Raw genomic sequence first — 16,759 nt, 5'->3', positions numbered from 1 at the left:
TTGCATTGCAATATCTCAGCAACTAAAGGTCGTATCAACAAAGTCCGATGAAGCAAAATATAGAGAATTTTCTCAGCTTTTCAAAAATATTTCTGGAGTTTTTTTGAAAAGGTCCTATAAACCAAATTTCGAGTTTTTGCTTTTTTGGTGTTTTTCAATAACCCTGACTCAAGGCGGTTTCAAAAACAACCAAAAAGCAAAAACTGGAAATTTGGTTTATTGGACCTTTTCAAAAAAAAAAAAAAAAAAAACTACAGATTTTTTCAAAAGTGGGCAAACATGTGCACTTGTTTAAAAAAAATGAAAAACTGCGACTATTTTCAACAAAGTCACCTAAAATTGGATTTAACTTGAAAACGGTGCAGTTGATCAAAATTTCACTTGAGTACTTTTTGATTGCAAATTTGATTTTACATCGAAAAATGAGTCAAAAAATTTTGTGACCAATTTTTCGATTTTTTGAAAAAATCAGTATTGATTCAAAAATTCATAACTCGCTCAAAGATTTTTTGCACAACCTGGAAATTTCTGAAAAGTTGGCATTTTATGTCCTCTAAAACATATCAAAAAATAAAAAAAATAGTGTTTTTTTTGCAAATTGAGTTTTAGTGATAAAAAGTTAAATAAAAAATAATTAATTTTTTTTTACCGTGTATTATTTTTTTCCAGTGCAGTCCATATCCATACCTACAACTTTGCCGAAGATCAATCAAAAAATTCCTTCAAAAGATACAGATTTTTGAAATTTCACATATCATTTTTGTATGGACAGCTGCCAAATTTGTATGGGAAATTATATGAACGAACTAATGATGCAAAATGGCTTCTTTGGGCATACCGAAGGCATCAAAAAAGTTTCAGCCGGGAAAATACAAACATTAAAATTAAAGAAAAAAGACCGATTCCGTAGAGAATTGCTCAAATGCTGAAACTCAACCCCAGCCAGAGTCGAGGGACAAAAACTTTTAAAAAATATTTGCATTAGCCTAATGTCCACTCGAAATTTTTTAATGTTTAGAAAATTACCTTTAATTTAAAAAATGTTTGGCACATAAAGATTGATTTTTTTAAAAAGCGTCTTTTGTATTTATAATTCCAGTTCATTTTTTTAAATTATGTTGCACTGAAGAAAGGTGCACTTACCACAACATTATGTAATGAAAATAACAATAGAAAAAAAATTGTTGATTGACACTTTTTGCAGTGCAAATCGGGTTAGTTTCGCTGGTTGCATTCCAAAGCATTTGCTACAGATTTCAAATGAAATGCTCGAAGATTTGCATTCTTGCTCAGCTGATCATAAGCCCTTAAACACTGTGTGACAAATCGTCGCATCACCATGAATAAAAAACGACAAATCCACCGTTGACTGCACGCCGTCATATCTAGATCCACGACGACGCCCAGACCGTGTCCATTTGAATCCTTTTAAGGCTGGGAGAGACCCCTTGACAGCACTGCAGCTCAGCTATCTGGCAAAGATTAACTTTTGTCATCCGTGACCGGAGCGCGCGGTTTCTTTCTTACAGACGCGCGAGGATAAAATGATTAAAAATTTGTCATTCAATCCTTTATGCGGAGCGCGGAACGCTTGTCCGATGACGACTGGAAGCACTCCAGCGGTACAGTAGAACCCCGATGGTTTGACTTCATCCGTCATGATCCGGTTTGGTTTGCGTCATTGGCAAACCAACGAAGACTCGCCGTAGAATAATTTCAAGAGTTCCTTCGTCGGAGACTGATTGTAATCAGAGAACACGAGATTGGCCGTTTTTGTTCCCCGATTCCCCCTTCTGGGTTGTCAGATAGACAGTAGTTCTGAATGGGCCGTTTTGTGAACGCGTCCGTCGACGACAATGACACCCTTTTATTGCTCGGATCTTGGCGCGTCTTTCACGAAAGCTGTTGCGCTCTCGAGTGCAAACATTTGGACAGGACGTGGACGTGTCAATGAACGCCCTCAATGTCCCCTGGCCAGCGAAAAAGGGCACTCGACTCGTGTACGAAAACAGCATCATCAATTCGCAATAAACGGCCAGCGCAGAATCGCTCTATCAGAGTTTGGCCCTTTTGGTCGTAAAACAAAAACACCGATTGTGGGAGGACGACCTTAACGACAGAGGGAATAACACATTTGACATTTAATTTATTCCGATACATTAATTATCAGCCACTGGAACGGGGGGAGCGACGGGAGGAGTCCGGTCCGGTTCTTCGAGAATACTAATCACCTTTTGCGGGCCCCTAACACGTGGACACGTGGCGAAGGAAACAAAAAAAAAGTGAAAGTCCAAATTGACAGCAGCAGCGAAATCAAGAGAGAGTGTACGAAACAATAAAATTAGGATTAGCACCAACGACGAGAAGGAGGCATATGCAAGTCTTCACACCATCATTGTTGGCAGTTTTGGGGATGAAAAGGGAGTGAAAAGGGTCACTTACAGTATTCAGTGAGGTTATGTTGGGAATACAGGGCAATGTTTTGGAACATGATAATCTGAATGGCCACGCAATCAGTAGATTCTTCGAAAAAAAATACAATCAATTTACAAACTTTTAAGCAAATTAAAAAATAAATAAACAAGAATGATAAATTTAAACATGCAAAATAGAAGATAAAAACAAACTCACCCACGTAGTTAATGTCTTGTCTTTTGATTTTAATATTTTTTGAATTTTAATTTTTTTTTTATAATAACTACATTTCGACGTCGTCGTGCTAGATTGTCGCACCCGCCATTTCGACGTTCCGAGAAAAACGCGTTTTAATGTTTGACCTTGAATAAACAAAATCAAGAGCACGCAATGTAAACAATAACAAACACGTTTTGTTTGGCTGACCATTATGTGCATTGTCCCGAAGTTTAGTTGAAGTTGGTTGCCAGAATTCAAAAAAAAAATCCCGAGTTTTAATTACAAATGTTTAAGGTAGTCTAACTTGTACGTGCGTCAAACGCGTTCTCACCTGGAATCCCTTTGGCCAGTTGTCGCACCTGAGCAGTTCTCTCAGATTTTGGTCATTCGGTTTTTTTTTGTATTTTTTAATCCGACTAAAACTTTTTTGGTGCCTTCGGTATGCCCAAAGAAGCCATTTTGCATCATTAGTTTGTCCATATAATTTTCCATACAAATTTGGCAGCTGTCCATACAAAAATGATGTATGAAAATTCAAAAATCTGTATCTTTTGAAGGAATTTTTGATCGATTTGGTGTCTTCGGCAAAGTTGTAGGTATGGATATGGACTACACTGGAAAAAAATGATATTAATGATATTATTATTCAATATTATGCTTTTTTAAAATGCTAGTCTTGGTTTAAAAATTTTGAAAATATTTTTTCGAAAGGATCGTAAACTTTCACGAATGTTTCATATTTTAGCATTGTAAATCGGACCATTACTTGCTGAGATATCGACATCAGAAAATGGTGGGTTGTTTGGGTGAGACTTAGATAACATAAATTTTCCTGTTTTTAAACCATTGCATGGCAATATCTCAGCAACTTAGGGTCGTATCAACAAAGTTTAAAAATGCAAAATATAGAAAATTTTATCAGATTTTCAAAAATGTTTTTTCAAAGGTGGGCACTAATTTAAAAAAAAATGAAAAACTGCGATTATTTTCAAAAAGTCACCTAAAAATGGATTTAACTTGAAAACGGTGCCCTTTATCAAAATTTCACAAAAGTACTTTTTGATTGCAAATTTGATTTTACATCGAAAAATTAAGTTGAAAAATTTTTGCGAGCAATTTTTCCATTTTTTGATAAAATCAGTATTGATTCAAAAATTCATAACTCGCTCAAAGATTTTTTGCACAACCTGGAAATTTCTGAAAAGTTGGCATTTGATGTCCTCTAAAACATGTAAAAAAATTAAAAATAGTGTTTTTTTGCAAATCAAGTTTTAGTGATAAAAAGTTACATAAAACATCACTAAAATTTTTTTTACCGTGTATCTTTTGCCTTTCTTACTAAAGAAAGGTATAGGATTTGCTTTTGGCTCCGACGCCAAATCAAGCTTCGTTCCCAAATCATTTCTCGAGCAATATTCATTCGAAAAATCTGCAAAAAATCATGGACGATCGATTTTCGACGCCCGATCGATTGACAATGACAGAATTGGTCTACCTCCATTATCCGAATTTTGGCGCTTAATTTACTGTAAAGCACGCGTGACGTCCGTGTGTGGTAAAAAGTGCTCAATTTTGTGGTAGGGGTTTCTCAGAGCCCACATTATGGATTTAAGCTCTCTTGGGCGCATTTGAAAGGGGATGTGCTGAACCTGAACCAGTTCCATACCAAATTTGAATTTATCCATTTTTATGGGGACTCGGAGTGTGTTTTCACCAAATCAGGCGGTTTTCAAATGAAAATTCGGTCGAAAATTGAAGTATTGAAATCGTTTATTTATCCAAAAAATTGCATTTTTCCAGCCCTACATCCTCCCAAATTTTCATCTATGTCGGTAATGTGGTTCTTGATTTACAGCTTGTGGACCAATTCACTGTGAGGGGGAAAACCCCTAAAAAAGGTAAAAGCCAATTTTCACCAAATGCCACTATTCCTTTGGCATTTTATCTAATTTTTTTTCTCCACATCATAATCTAGACCATACTCGATGTTCTGAAACAAATTTGACCTCATTCGGATTTACCGTTCAGATTTTAGAAAATTTCCATTTTTGCCTTTCTTACTAACGAAAGGTATAGGATTTGCTTTTGGCTCAGACGCCAAATCAAGCTTCGTTCCCAAATCATTTCTCGAGCAATATTCATTCGAAAAATCTGCAAAAAATCATGGACGATCGATTTTCGTCGCCTCGTCGCCTCGTCGACAAGTTGTCAAGTTGAGCTTCACATGCAGACGCGAGCAATGCTGGCGCGTATAGAGTTTTGATACTAGATTACCCCCTTTTAGTGCAAGTTGCTTTATCGATTGCTCGTTCATCACACATCGCCTATCATTATTTTCTATGCTAAGCTTCAGTGAACGCAAACTTGACGCAAGCAGCTATCTGTTCTGAAGCCTCATGCTCATTCTTTTGCCTTTCTTTTTTGTTTTGCTCATTCTCTGATCGAACTCTGAGCGAACGAATTTCTGGGAAACGTCTAAGCTTCCCATGTGCCAGTGACAACGCACATCGCGGGTTTGGTTTTCTAGCTTCGGTACTAGCCTTTTTGTGTATTAGTATTTTTGTTCATCGTACCAGCGCACCAAGGTGGTTTATTCGGTACGTTTGCGTTTGTCGTAGTGAAGTCCCACCGAGCGCTCAGTCGTTGTATGCTTCCCAATCCCAAAACGCCTAAATGCTTGCTTATTGAAAGCTCACAATTTTGCCTAACGCCTAAATGACAGTTTAGTGAATTACAGTAGGCGTTTCAAAGCTTTCAAGAACATTTATGCGGCTTTACCGTTACATCGTTGTTTACAACACGGCAAATTCTCGGGTGTTGAAACACTTTCTGCCAGTCATTTTGTTACCACTTTAACGCTCTGGAGCAAGACGGAATTATTTTGTTTTCTCGTTAATTTTTAATATTTTGAAAAGTGCAAAAAAACACTCAGAGAATACGAACAATTTAGCGATATGCAGAAAACATTATGAACATCGCAAATTGTGAGCTAAATCTCTGTCGCAAAAACAATGTGTTCTGATTTTAAAAATCGAAAATGCTTGTGTGCGAGCACAGCTTACAACCGGCCATGGCAAATGGGGCAAAAACAAGCGCTTTTCAGTTATATGAAAAAATATGGTTGAGTTTCGAATTGATTAATGAATGGACCATTCTTTATTTTGCTATTTCTTTGAAAAACAAAATCAACTGCCGTTAACTTCCTTTTGTAAGAAAGGCTCTATCTCACCCCAGGTGGGATTAAATCGGGTTTTGTTTCCAGTGTAGTCCATATCCATACCTACAACTTTGTCGAAGACACCAAATCGATCAAAAAAATCCTTCAAAAGATACAGATTTTTGAATTTTCATACATAATTTTTGAATGGCCAGCTGCCAAATTTGTATGGAAAATTATATTGACAAACTAATGATGCAAAATGGCTTCTTTGGGCATACCGGAGGCACCAAAAAAGTTTCAGTCCGATTAAAAATTACAAAAATTAAAATTTAGAAAAAAGACCGAGACCATTTATTTTTTTTCGTTTTATTATTCACTGTTCACATATTTGTTTTATTTGAAATATTTTTACAGTTTTGCATAAATAGAATACGTATATATTGGTTGTAATGATTATTTACGAACTTGATATTATATTTATTGGTTTTGTACGCATAAATGACTTTTTTTCTTCTAAAATGAATGTATGTCATCTAAGTGATAATTTTAATATTGGTGGTAATCTGCATGGACATTTTTTTACGTTTCCCGAAAAACGCGTTAGCTTTATGGACAACATTTTGAAAAAAAATATAAGAAGATATATGGGTCATTCCATCTGAAGCGGAACAGCATTTGAAAATTACCCTCTCCGATCCTGCTCAAATTTGGCAGAGCTGTTGATACTATCAAAACATGCAAGAATCCCGAATTTCATCCAAATCGGACCACCCCCTCCAATTTTGTACCTCCTCAAAAAATCGATTTTTTGGCGATTTTTGACCAAACCTCCTAGTTTCAAACGACAATAACTCAGGAACCACAAATCTTAGAGTGTCGGTCTTAGACTCAATTTTGAAGGAAATTGGACGTAGAATCCATTTCCGTGATCAAAATTTTGATTAATTTATGTTTTCTATCTGTATTGCGCAATTGAAAACTTTAAACGGCCGTATCTCAAAACACCCCAACTTATTTTTTTTATTTGACCTCACCAACGTGTTCCCCGGACAATTTTACATAAGAATCACCTATCGACAGAAATGAATATGTTTCATTCCAGAGATATCGAATTTTAAAATTTTGTGTTTTCGAGATTACCTATATCAGCTTCATTCGCCACATCTGCTAGAAGCACACAGGCGGGCTGATCAATAACTGCTACCTGGCCATTTATTGAAATAATATTTCATCATAAATAATCTTTATCAAATTGGGCAAAAATTGACTGTATAACACTGTAGGAAACTGGAGTTAAATAACGAATGTTTATTTGCTAAAAAAAATGAATGAAGTGAATTTCTGTGCTAACCCACAGGACAGAGCAATAACGACACACAGTAAAGGGCAGAATTGGATTCCGACGGAGCGAGCAGGAAAATGCAATTAATCTTGTTAGTATCCCTGAACAATAAGTGTACGATACATTACTGAGTAAAAAATATGAACTAAAATTAATAAAATTTGTTGACACGTTGTACTCTAGTGAAGGACGATCACAAAGAGTAGGAAAAGGATTTCTGGAAAGTATAAAACTGAAAAATGTAAGAAAATCACAAAGATTGATCTGCTGCAAAGCGGCTAATTCCCCAAATTTAGTTGCGATGATTTCGACACCGTCCGAACAACAGTATTTTTTTCTTACATCATTCTTGGATTCTTTTAATCAAATGGAGCTGGCTCACAATATAAAAATTGATTTAATATGATCAATCTTTTAAACCATAAATCGGATTTGCCAAATTATGGTAAAGTGTCAATAATAAACTATAATAATAATAATAATATAGCAGGTTTTGGGGTTTTTGCTAAATGGCACTATTTTGCTACCGCCCATGATGAAGGCCCTAGTCATGGCCTCGGAGGTACTCTAAAACGCTTAGCAACACGTAAAATAACCCAATAAATATTCCTTTCACAAAAATAGATTGATCAAGGTAGGGGAACAGCATCTAATTCCAGAGTTCCTCTAATGGTGCCATATCAGCGCTTTGGCATTCAATTACAGCTGATTAAAAGCGTTTTCAACTGAAATCAAAAGTTATGCAAAAATTAATGTTCAAATAGTGAAAATGAGCAAATTGGACAAAACTAGGAGCGAGGACTTAACCTGCCAAACATACGAGAATTTCCCCTATTAGCCATTTGAATAAATATTTGCGTAAAATTATAGAAATATAAATTAAATTAATCATCTCCCATAACACCAGGTAGCAGTTATTGATCAGCCCGCCTGTGTGATTCTAGCAGATGTGGCGAATGAAACTGATGTAGGCTATCTCGAAAACACAAAAGTTTAAAATTCGATATCTCTGGAACGAAACATATTCATTTCTGTCGATAAGTGATTCTTATGTAAAATTGGCCGGAGAACACGATGGTGAGATCAAATAAAAAAAATAAGTTGGGGTGTTTTGAGATACGGCCGTTTAAAGTTTTCAATTGCGCAATACAGGTAGAAAAAATAAATAAATCAAAATTTTGATCACGGAAATGGATTCTACGTCCAATTTCCTTCAAAATTGAGTCTAAGACCGACACTCTAAGATTTGTGGTTCCTGAGTTATCGTCGTTTGAAACTAGGAGGTTTGGTCAAAAATCGCCAAAAAGTCGATTTTTTGGGGAGGTACAAAATTGGAGGGGGTGGTCCGATTTGGATGAAATTCGGGATTCTTGCATGTTTTGATAGTATCAACAGCTCTGCAAAATTTGAGCAGGATCGGAGAGGGTAATTTTCAAATTTGCACTTTTTCGTGCACAGTTGAGATGGAATGACCCATATTATACATTATTAAAATCTGCATTAATTTATGAAGTTAAGGGAAAACATTGATTCTTAAAGTTTTACAATTCAGACTTCATTGTGCAAAGCCTCCATTATTCGAAGTCAATTACCCTTGAAGTATTTGGAGCTGCAAATAATCGAAAAATGAAAATATATATTTTTTTCGACTGTACAAGTTTAACACAAAAAAAAGAAAGCAATTTCAAAAATCGATAACTTTAACCAACCTTATTTGTTAAATTTTTCAAATAAAGAGCAGGCAATGAATTAAAGTGAGAAGTGAAAGGAAAATGAAATTTAAGATTGAAGCTTATTTATAAGAAAATGCCCTGGATACCATATCAATAAGAAAAAAACAAACTTAAAGAGTTTTTAATGCAAAAAATGGAAGTTTTTCTTGTTTTATGTGACTTTAACAATGTTTTTAAAAATGTCATTTTTTAGGGGTCAATTTTGGCTTTTTACTAACATTTCCTATATTTTAAGTAAAATGAAGTATCCGGTAATTTTTCTAGTGTCCCATACTAACAAGAAAAAAAATAAAACAAGAGAAGTAATGTTTTTCGTAGAACAAAAGTTGCTCAAAGTGACCTCCTGAACAAGGGAAAAATAAAAATCTTAAAAAAATTGGGCATTACGGGGGTTAATCCAAAAAATTTCCAACATTTAAAAATAAACGCAACCGTTGAAACTAAAATACTGAGTAAGCAAAATAAAAATTACATCTATGTAAAGGGATTAAATACATTGAAATTGACAAAATAAATCAGAGGTTGGTGTGAGCACACACTAAATTCTATTTAAAATCTGTTTTCAGGGCATTATCATATACATTTTCATCTATTATCAAAACAAATTTGAAGACATTTGGTTGTATTATTGCCGAGATATAGCTATTTGATGTCAGCAGTTTCAAAAAACGGGTGCCACGATATCTTAACACTGCCTTAACCAAATCGGCTCAAAATTTTGATGAAGACTCGTTAAACCGGTCCTGTGTGCATGACGAAGGCTGATTTAAAAAAAAATCATTTAAAAAAAGATAAAAATATTTTTATGTTTTTCATATAAAAAATCGAATTTCAGCCAATTTGGTCCATCCCATATCTCAGAAAGTTTGTCCTTCCGCCTTGCGCACGGCAAAATGTTGAGCTTAAAATCATCTCGAACTCAGTTTAACCATTAATAATATCTTCATGAAACTTTCAAAAGTGAAAATCATCTTTTTAATGGATTCAATAAATTTTGTGTATTATGAAATTTTGTGATTTTCTACATGTATTTCACCTCTTAAACTAATTTTGCTCTAAATCACCACAAAATTGGGCAGCTAACAGCATTGCTGTAAATGAGTGAGAAAAAAAACTATCATTTCTTGATTCCAGCACCAAAATATCAGAGGGTATAGCGATCGTCACTATAGCTTGAGAGTTCTCTTCCATTTTTTGTGAATCCCAGCAGGAGCATTCCATTGTTTTCTCTCTTACTCTCCTCATCTCTGCTCTGCCACTACCACTGATTTTTGCGCTCTCTCAGAAAAGTGCAATGAAAGGACGCAAGAAAAGATTTTAAGACGGGAGTGTGTAAACGCGAGATTGAGTCCTGCAATTCTTGGCGCTGAGAATATCGCGACGGAAAAAGGTCACTGATATTTGGGACGTGAGTTTATTGGAGCATGATATTTCTAGTAACTTGGAACTGAGATTGGGATATTTGAGTGCACGGGTCAAAATAAAACTATTGATGTTCAAAATTATAATTTAGTTGATTTTTTTTTAATCAGTGCAGTTCAATATTGACTCGTGGAAAGTCAACTTTATTGCGACATACCGCCAAAATAAAGAAAAAAGTTTCACCACTTTCCTCAATCAAGCAGGCCAGAGGCCAGATCGAACATGACACCGCCACTGACACTGCTCTGCAGTGTGTCATGTAATTTCGACCCCAGGCCGTGGTTACTGAGACCGCAATTCCAAACCCGCTGGCAGACCCAAATAAGGTGGTGGCTGCCATTTTCCCTATCATCATAATCGCAAAACTAGCCTGCCTACTGTGGTAGTACACACGTTGCCGATGTGCAAAGGAATCTGTCAACGTCGTTGCACCAACGGCCTGTGTGCTTGGGCTGGAAAGCTGTAACACCGCGGTCGTGACTCGGGTATCAGATTTGACACATGTGAAGTGAAATGAATTGAGTGGTGCTTGGGAAAATTGGGTCAGTTCAAAGGGCTTAAGTTGTTGAAAATTGTATGAATTCAGGCGTATCTAAGATCGCTTGCTCGACAGTTGCATAATTGAGGGCGTTTCTCCCGTACAAAATTCGCCAATTTTTTTTTTCTCCAAACAACAAGCTTGATGATGTGGTCGCGCCAGAAGCAATAAAATCGATAAAAGCAATTATCGACTCGTTGGCCAGTCTGGCAAGTTTCCCCTGCGTTTTATGTTCCGGAGCAATGATACGTGTCCGTTATCGTCACCCGGGGTATTCTCTCCAGGTCCGTGTCGTGGCCATCAATCGTCCCGGCACCTATTGTGTACTCCGGACCATGTTGGGTTGTTTTTCGCTCTCTTTATCCCTTCCAGAAACCCATTTTGAGGGCAAATCGTGAGGCGAATTTTCAGCACTGGATTATCGTTAGTGTGTGTTGCCTTACCATCACAAGTCGCTGAATGAACTCTTTTGCTTGGGGACTCCTCGTCGTTATCACGGAGTCCCGGACCAAACGAGATTTATCTGCGGGCCATTTGGATGACGACTGGTGCTATCGATTGGGTGGGTTGGGGGAAAACAGCTTCTGAAAGGAAATTCGAGATTGCGAAGGTGATTGTGTTACAAAAAGTGCAGCCAGCACTCAGCTCTCAAAAGGGTTTAATTCTTCAGATCAAACCTTCATGAGCACACAAGTCAACCCTTTTGAAAGCGCTGAAAAGACTTGAGTTTGCTTAATTAAATTTTACCCACTTTCTGTCACATTCATCTTAATGAATTGGTGAGAGGGCAAAGGGGGGGAGCCAAATTGTTATGACAGTTGAACAACAAAAGACGAAGCAAAAGGGTTGACAATGATATTGGTAAACTTTTGCCACTCTTGGAAATTGATATTACCGCTGGAGATGTGTCAGATAAATTGGTATCAATTAATTTTCTTTTGTAGCCTTGGGAGGGAACGGTACAGAGCGATACATTTAGACTTTGGAGAATTGCGACTCCGATAGTCACAGAGTTTGAAAATTTCTCAAATAATACTCTTCACTTTAAATGGACAATTATTATCACTTACCTTATGTTTCTTTTTTTTATGTTTACATGAGTATGTGGCATAACTGAAAGATTTTGCATCATTGTATTACAATAGCACACATTTTACACATTGCACATATTCAACCTACAAAATCGGACCCAAAATCGGACTTAGTTGATCTTTGAAAAATATTTGCAACAGCCTAAATAAATAAAAATTATGTAAACGGCAGTTTACTCTGTACTTGGGAAAATTGCCCTAAAACTTGTCAAACTATCGAATGCAAACAGTAATTCTTATGCAAAATTGTCTGAACTTCACGATAAAAAATATTTTCAGATTTTTAAAATCTGACCTAACATTTAAAAACTGACAAAAATGCTTTTATAGCGAAATTGGAATTATATGGACCTTAGATGATTTTTACGGTGCAAGTGGTTATTTTTACTGGATTCCTGGGACATGGCCGCATAAAGTCTCCGCAAATTGATCCTTTGCCGTTTCGTGTGGTGGACGAAACCATCACCAATCAATTCCCTGGATTTTTTTTTTAAATAAGAGACAATAGTTTTCGTACCAGGGAACCATCCGGGATCAATTAAGTCCGATTTTGGGTCCGATTTCGCCCACTGTGCATTGTCTATCGTTTATGTTGGCAATTTTATTGAAATGTGACCCTTTAATCATCCTAAAAATATACATATTTGAACAACAAATCGGAAAAATACATACGAAATATTTTCATCAATTCTTTGACTATGTTTTGTTTACAAAAATAATAAAAAAAAATAATTTAAAAATAAAAAATAATTTCACAAGCATTTAGTGATTCTTTTTGTTTCAACATTTTTTAATCTCAGTTGTAAATTTGACATTTGATTCTCTTTGTAGCAATTTTGCAACATTTATAATTTTTTTTTTTCAAATTCACTAAAAGATTTGTTCTTCTGAAATTCCCTACAAAAAAAAAAAACAAAAAACACAAAAAATGATGGTAATGTTCATCAGGAAATGGTGACAGATTTTGTGTAAAGAAATGTGTAGTATTACATAAAAAAAATGATGAATTTTCATCAGTTTCTGATGAATATTCATCTGGTTCACATTTTAAACATTTGTTTAGGTAACATTACTTAAAAAAAGAGGCAATATTCATCCTACCAAATTTTCAGCATTTCAAAATTCAACTGTTTTTTGCTGTGAGTCTAAAAACAATTTTGTATTCAGTTTCAAAAATATTCAAACCATGTAACCTTGAAATTGATTGTACAGTCATGCCTCGGTTTTGCACGCCTCGGTTTTGCACTGCCCTGGGTTTGTACCAAGGGTCCTGATTGCTCAAAATCAACCAGCACAGCACAAATAGCAGGCGACGCGATGCTGCCCTGATGAATTCCTACCGTTTGTCACTCTATCACCATTCGCTCCCGAACACTCTCTTTTCTACTCTTCTCTCTCTCTGATCGGCTCAGTCTCCGAACGGTTCAGACAGGCCGATCGTCTCCGATCACTCTGAACTGAAAATATTTTTTCTCTGATGCGCTGCGTTATACTCATTGATTTGGGTTGCCTAAAATCAATGTTATCAATTAAATGTGCATTTATTTTGATTTCATAACATTATGGACACCATTCAAAGAAACTTCCACCAAGAAAAAATCAAATTGATGGCAAACCTAGGGCGTGAAGACAAAAAGGCTGCCGCGCAGGCATTTTGTGAGAGTGGCTCTTCGCTGAGCATGGTAGTGTGTGAGTGTCGTCGAGCGACGGAGTAGGCACATATTTTCACGATGTATTTGTTCGCTGAGTGAACAGTTCGGGCCACTCGCTGGTTGCTTGCGAGACTCATTCACTCATGAATGCTAGCGGGTTGGAATAGGCGACGAATGGATAGGCGATGAGTGAGTGGTTTCTGTTCATTGAACCGAAAATCAGGACCCTTGGTTTGTACCGTTCAGCTGCCTCGGTTAAAAACGGCCCAGTGCTTAACTGAAGCACAGAGCTTATGGGTTTTTGGCTATATGGGAGACATTGGCTTTAATCGTATGAAAAATCATGCAAACATCAAAAAATTATAGTGTTTTGGAATCGAGATGATGTCAGTTATCCATTAAAATTAGTATTTTATGAAAATTTTCACAAAAATAAGCATTTTTCCAGTATTTTGAAATTGCATTTTTTCTCTAAGGGTAATTCTCCGCCAACTCACACAGCAGTTGCCCCGACCCCTCTTCGATTTGCGTGAAACTTTGTCCTAAGGGGTAACTTTTGTCCCTGATCACGAATCCGAGGTCCGTTTTTTGATATCTCGTGACGGAGGGGCGGTACGACCCCTTCCATTTTTGCACATGCGAAAAAAGAGGTGTTTTTCAATAATTTGCAGCCTGAAACGGTGATGAGATAGAAATTTGGTGTCAAAGGGACTTTTATGTAAAATTAGACGCCCGATTTGATGGCGTACTCAGAATTCGAAAAACGTATTTTCATCGAAAAAACACTAAAAAGTTTTAAAATTCTCCCATTTTCCGTTACTCGACTGTAAAAATTTTGGAACATGTCATTTTATGGGAAATTTAATGTACTTTTCGAATCTACATTGTCCCAGAAGGGTCATTTTTTCATTTAGAACAAAATTTTTCATTTTAAAATTTCGTGTTTTTTCTAACTTTGCAGGGTTATTATTTAGAGTGTAACAGTGTTCTACAAAGTTGTAGAGCAGACAATTACAAAAATTTTGATATATATACATAAGGGGTTTGCTTATAAACATCACAAGTTATCACGATTTTACGAAAAAAAGTTTTGAAAAAGTTGGTCGTCATCGATCATGGCCGTTCATGGTCACCCGCGACAGACACGGACGACAAAACAAAGAGAAACGCAAAAAGTAACTTTTTCAAAACTTTTTTTCGTAAAATCGCGATAACTTGTGATGTTTATAAGCAAACCCCTTATGTCTATATATCAAAATTTTTGTAATTGTCTGTTCTACAACTTTGTAGAACATTGTTACACTCTAAAAAATAACCCTGCAAAGTTAGAAAAACACGAAATTTTAAAATGAAAATTTTGTTCTAAATGAAAAATGACCCTTCTGGGACAATGTAGATTCGAAAAGTACATTAAATTTCCCATAAAACGACATGTTCCAAAATTTTACAGTCGAGTAACGGAAAATGGGAGAATTTTAAAACTTTTTAGTGTTTTTTCGATGAAAATACGTTTTTCGGAATTCTGAGTACGCCATCAAATCGGGCGTCTAATTTACATAAAAGTCGCTTTGACACCAAATTTCTATCTCATCACCGTTTCAGGCTGCAAAATATTGAAAACACCTCTTTTTCGCATGTGCAAAATGGAAGGGTCGTACCGCCCCTCCGTCACGAGATATCAAAAAACGGACCTCGGATTCGTGATCAGGGACAAAAGTTACCCCTTAGGACAAAGTTTCACGCAAATCGAAGAGGGGTCGGGGCAACTTTTCCCGATTTCGTGTGAGTTGGTAGAGAATTACCCCTAAAGAATCCAAAAATATATTGTTATTGGAATATGAGTATCAAATGATCAGGTTTTTTCATCCATTTCGGATATAATAACAATTTTTTTAGAAAATACTCCAAATTTTCACAAAACTACGTATTTTCGAAAAAAAATACTCAAAATTTAAATTTTTACAATATGGGTATCAATCGATCGGGATTTTTTCATACATTTCGAATGTAATAACAATATTTTTTTGAAAATACTAGAAAAATTCACCAAACTACGTATTTTTGTAAAACTTTTCAAAATTTCAGTTTTTACAATTTGGGTATCAAATAATCAAATCATTTTTTTTTTAAATACGTAGTTTTGTGAAAATGTTGAGTTTTTTCATTTTTTTAATAACTTTCGAAATGTATGAAAAATCCCGATCGTTTGATAACCACATTGTAAAAACGGAAATTTTTAGTATTTTTTTCGAAAATACGTAGTTTTATGAAAATTTGGAGTATTTTCAAAAAAAAATGTTATTGCATTCGAAATGTATGAAAAAGTCCCGATTGTTTGATACCAACATTGTAAAAACGGAAATTTTGAGTATTTTTTTTTCGGAAATACGTAGTTTTGTGAAAATTTATAGTATTTTCAAAAAATATTGTTATTACATTCGAAATGCATGAAAAAATCCCGATCGTCCGATACCCACATTGTAAAAATGAAAATTTTGAGTATTTTATTCGAAAATACGTAGTTTTGTGAAAATTGTGAGTATTTTCTAAAAATGTTGTTATTACATTCGAAATGTATGAAAAAATCCCGATCGTTTGATACCCATATTGTAAAAAATGAAATTTGGAGGTTCTTTTTTCAAAAAGACGTAGTTTTGTGAAAATTTTGAGTATTTTCTAAAAATGTTGTTATTACATCAGAAATATATGAAGAAACCTGATCATTTGATACCCATATTGCAATAATAATATATTTTTGGTTTCCTTAGAAAAAAAAAATGCATTTTCGAAATACAGGAAAAATACGTATTTTTGTGAAAATTTTCATGAAATAATAATTTTAACGGTGCTAAACCGAGGCATGACTGTAACTGTTCTTAGTGCAAAATTGTTCAATTTTCGTTGAGAAAAACATGTAACTTTCAGAGTATGTGAATAATTCCATTTTATTATTATTCTTTACTATCAAATTACAAAAAAGCTTATACTTTTTGCTGCAAGTGCCAAATTGAACTGTTCTCCGGTTATGCTAAAAAAGTAGTTTCAAAAGTTTGGCAACGATTATGGAATTTTAAATTAAATATCTATGGGTTTAGTCAATTCACCGTTCAAATCAAAACATTATTCAAAAGTATTACATTTCATTCCAGTTCTGAAAAGAATAACTGGCAAACAAATGAAATTCAAA

This window comes from Culex quinquefasciatus, chromosome 3 (assembly GCF_015732765.1).
Source record: "Culex quinquefasciatus strain JHB chromosome 3, VPISU_Cqui_1.0_pri_paternal, whole genome shotgun sequence".
Lineage (NCBI taxonomy): Eukaryota > Metazoa > Arthropoda > Insecta > Diptera > Culicidae > Culex > Culex quinquefasciatus.
The sequence above is the reverse complement of the archived record's forward strand: the minus strand, read 5'-3'. Positions refer to the sequence as shown.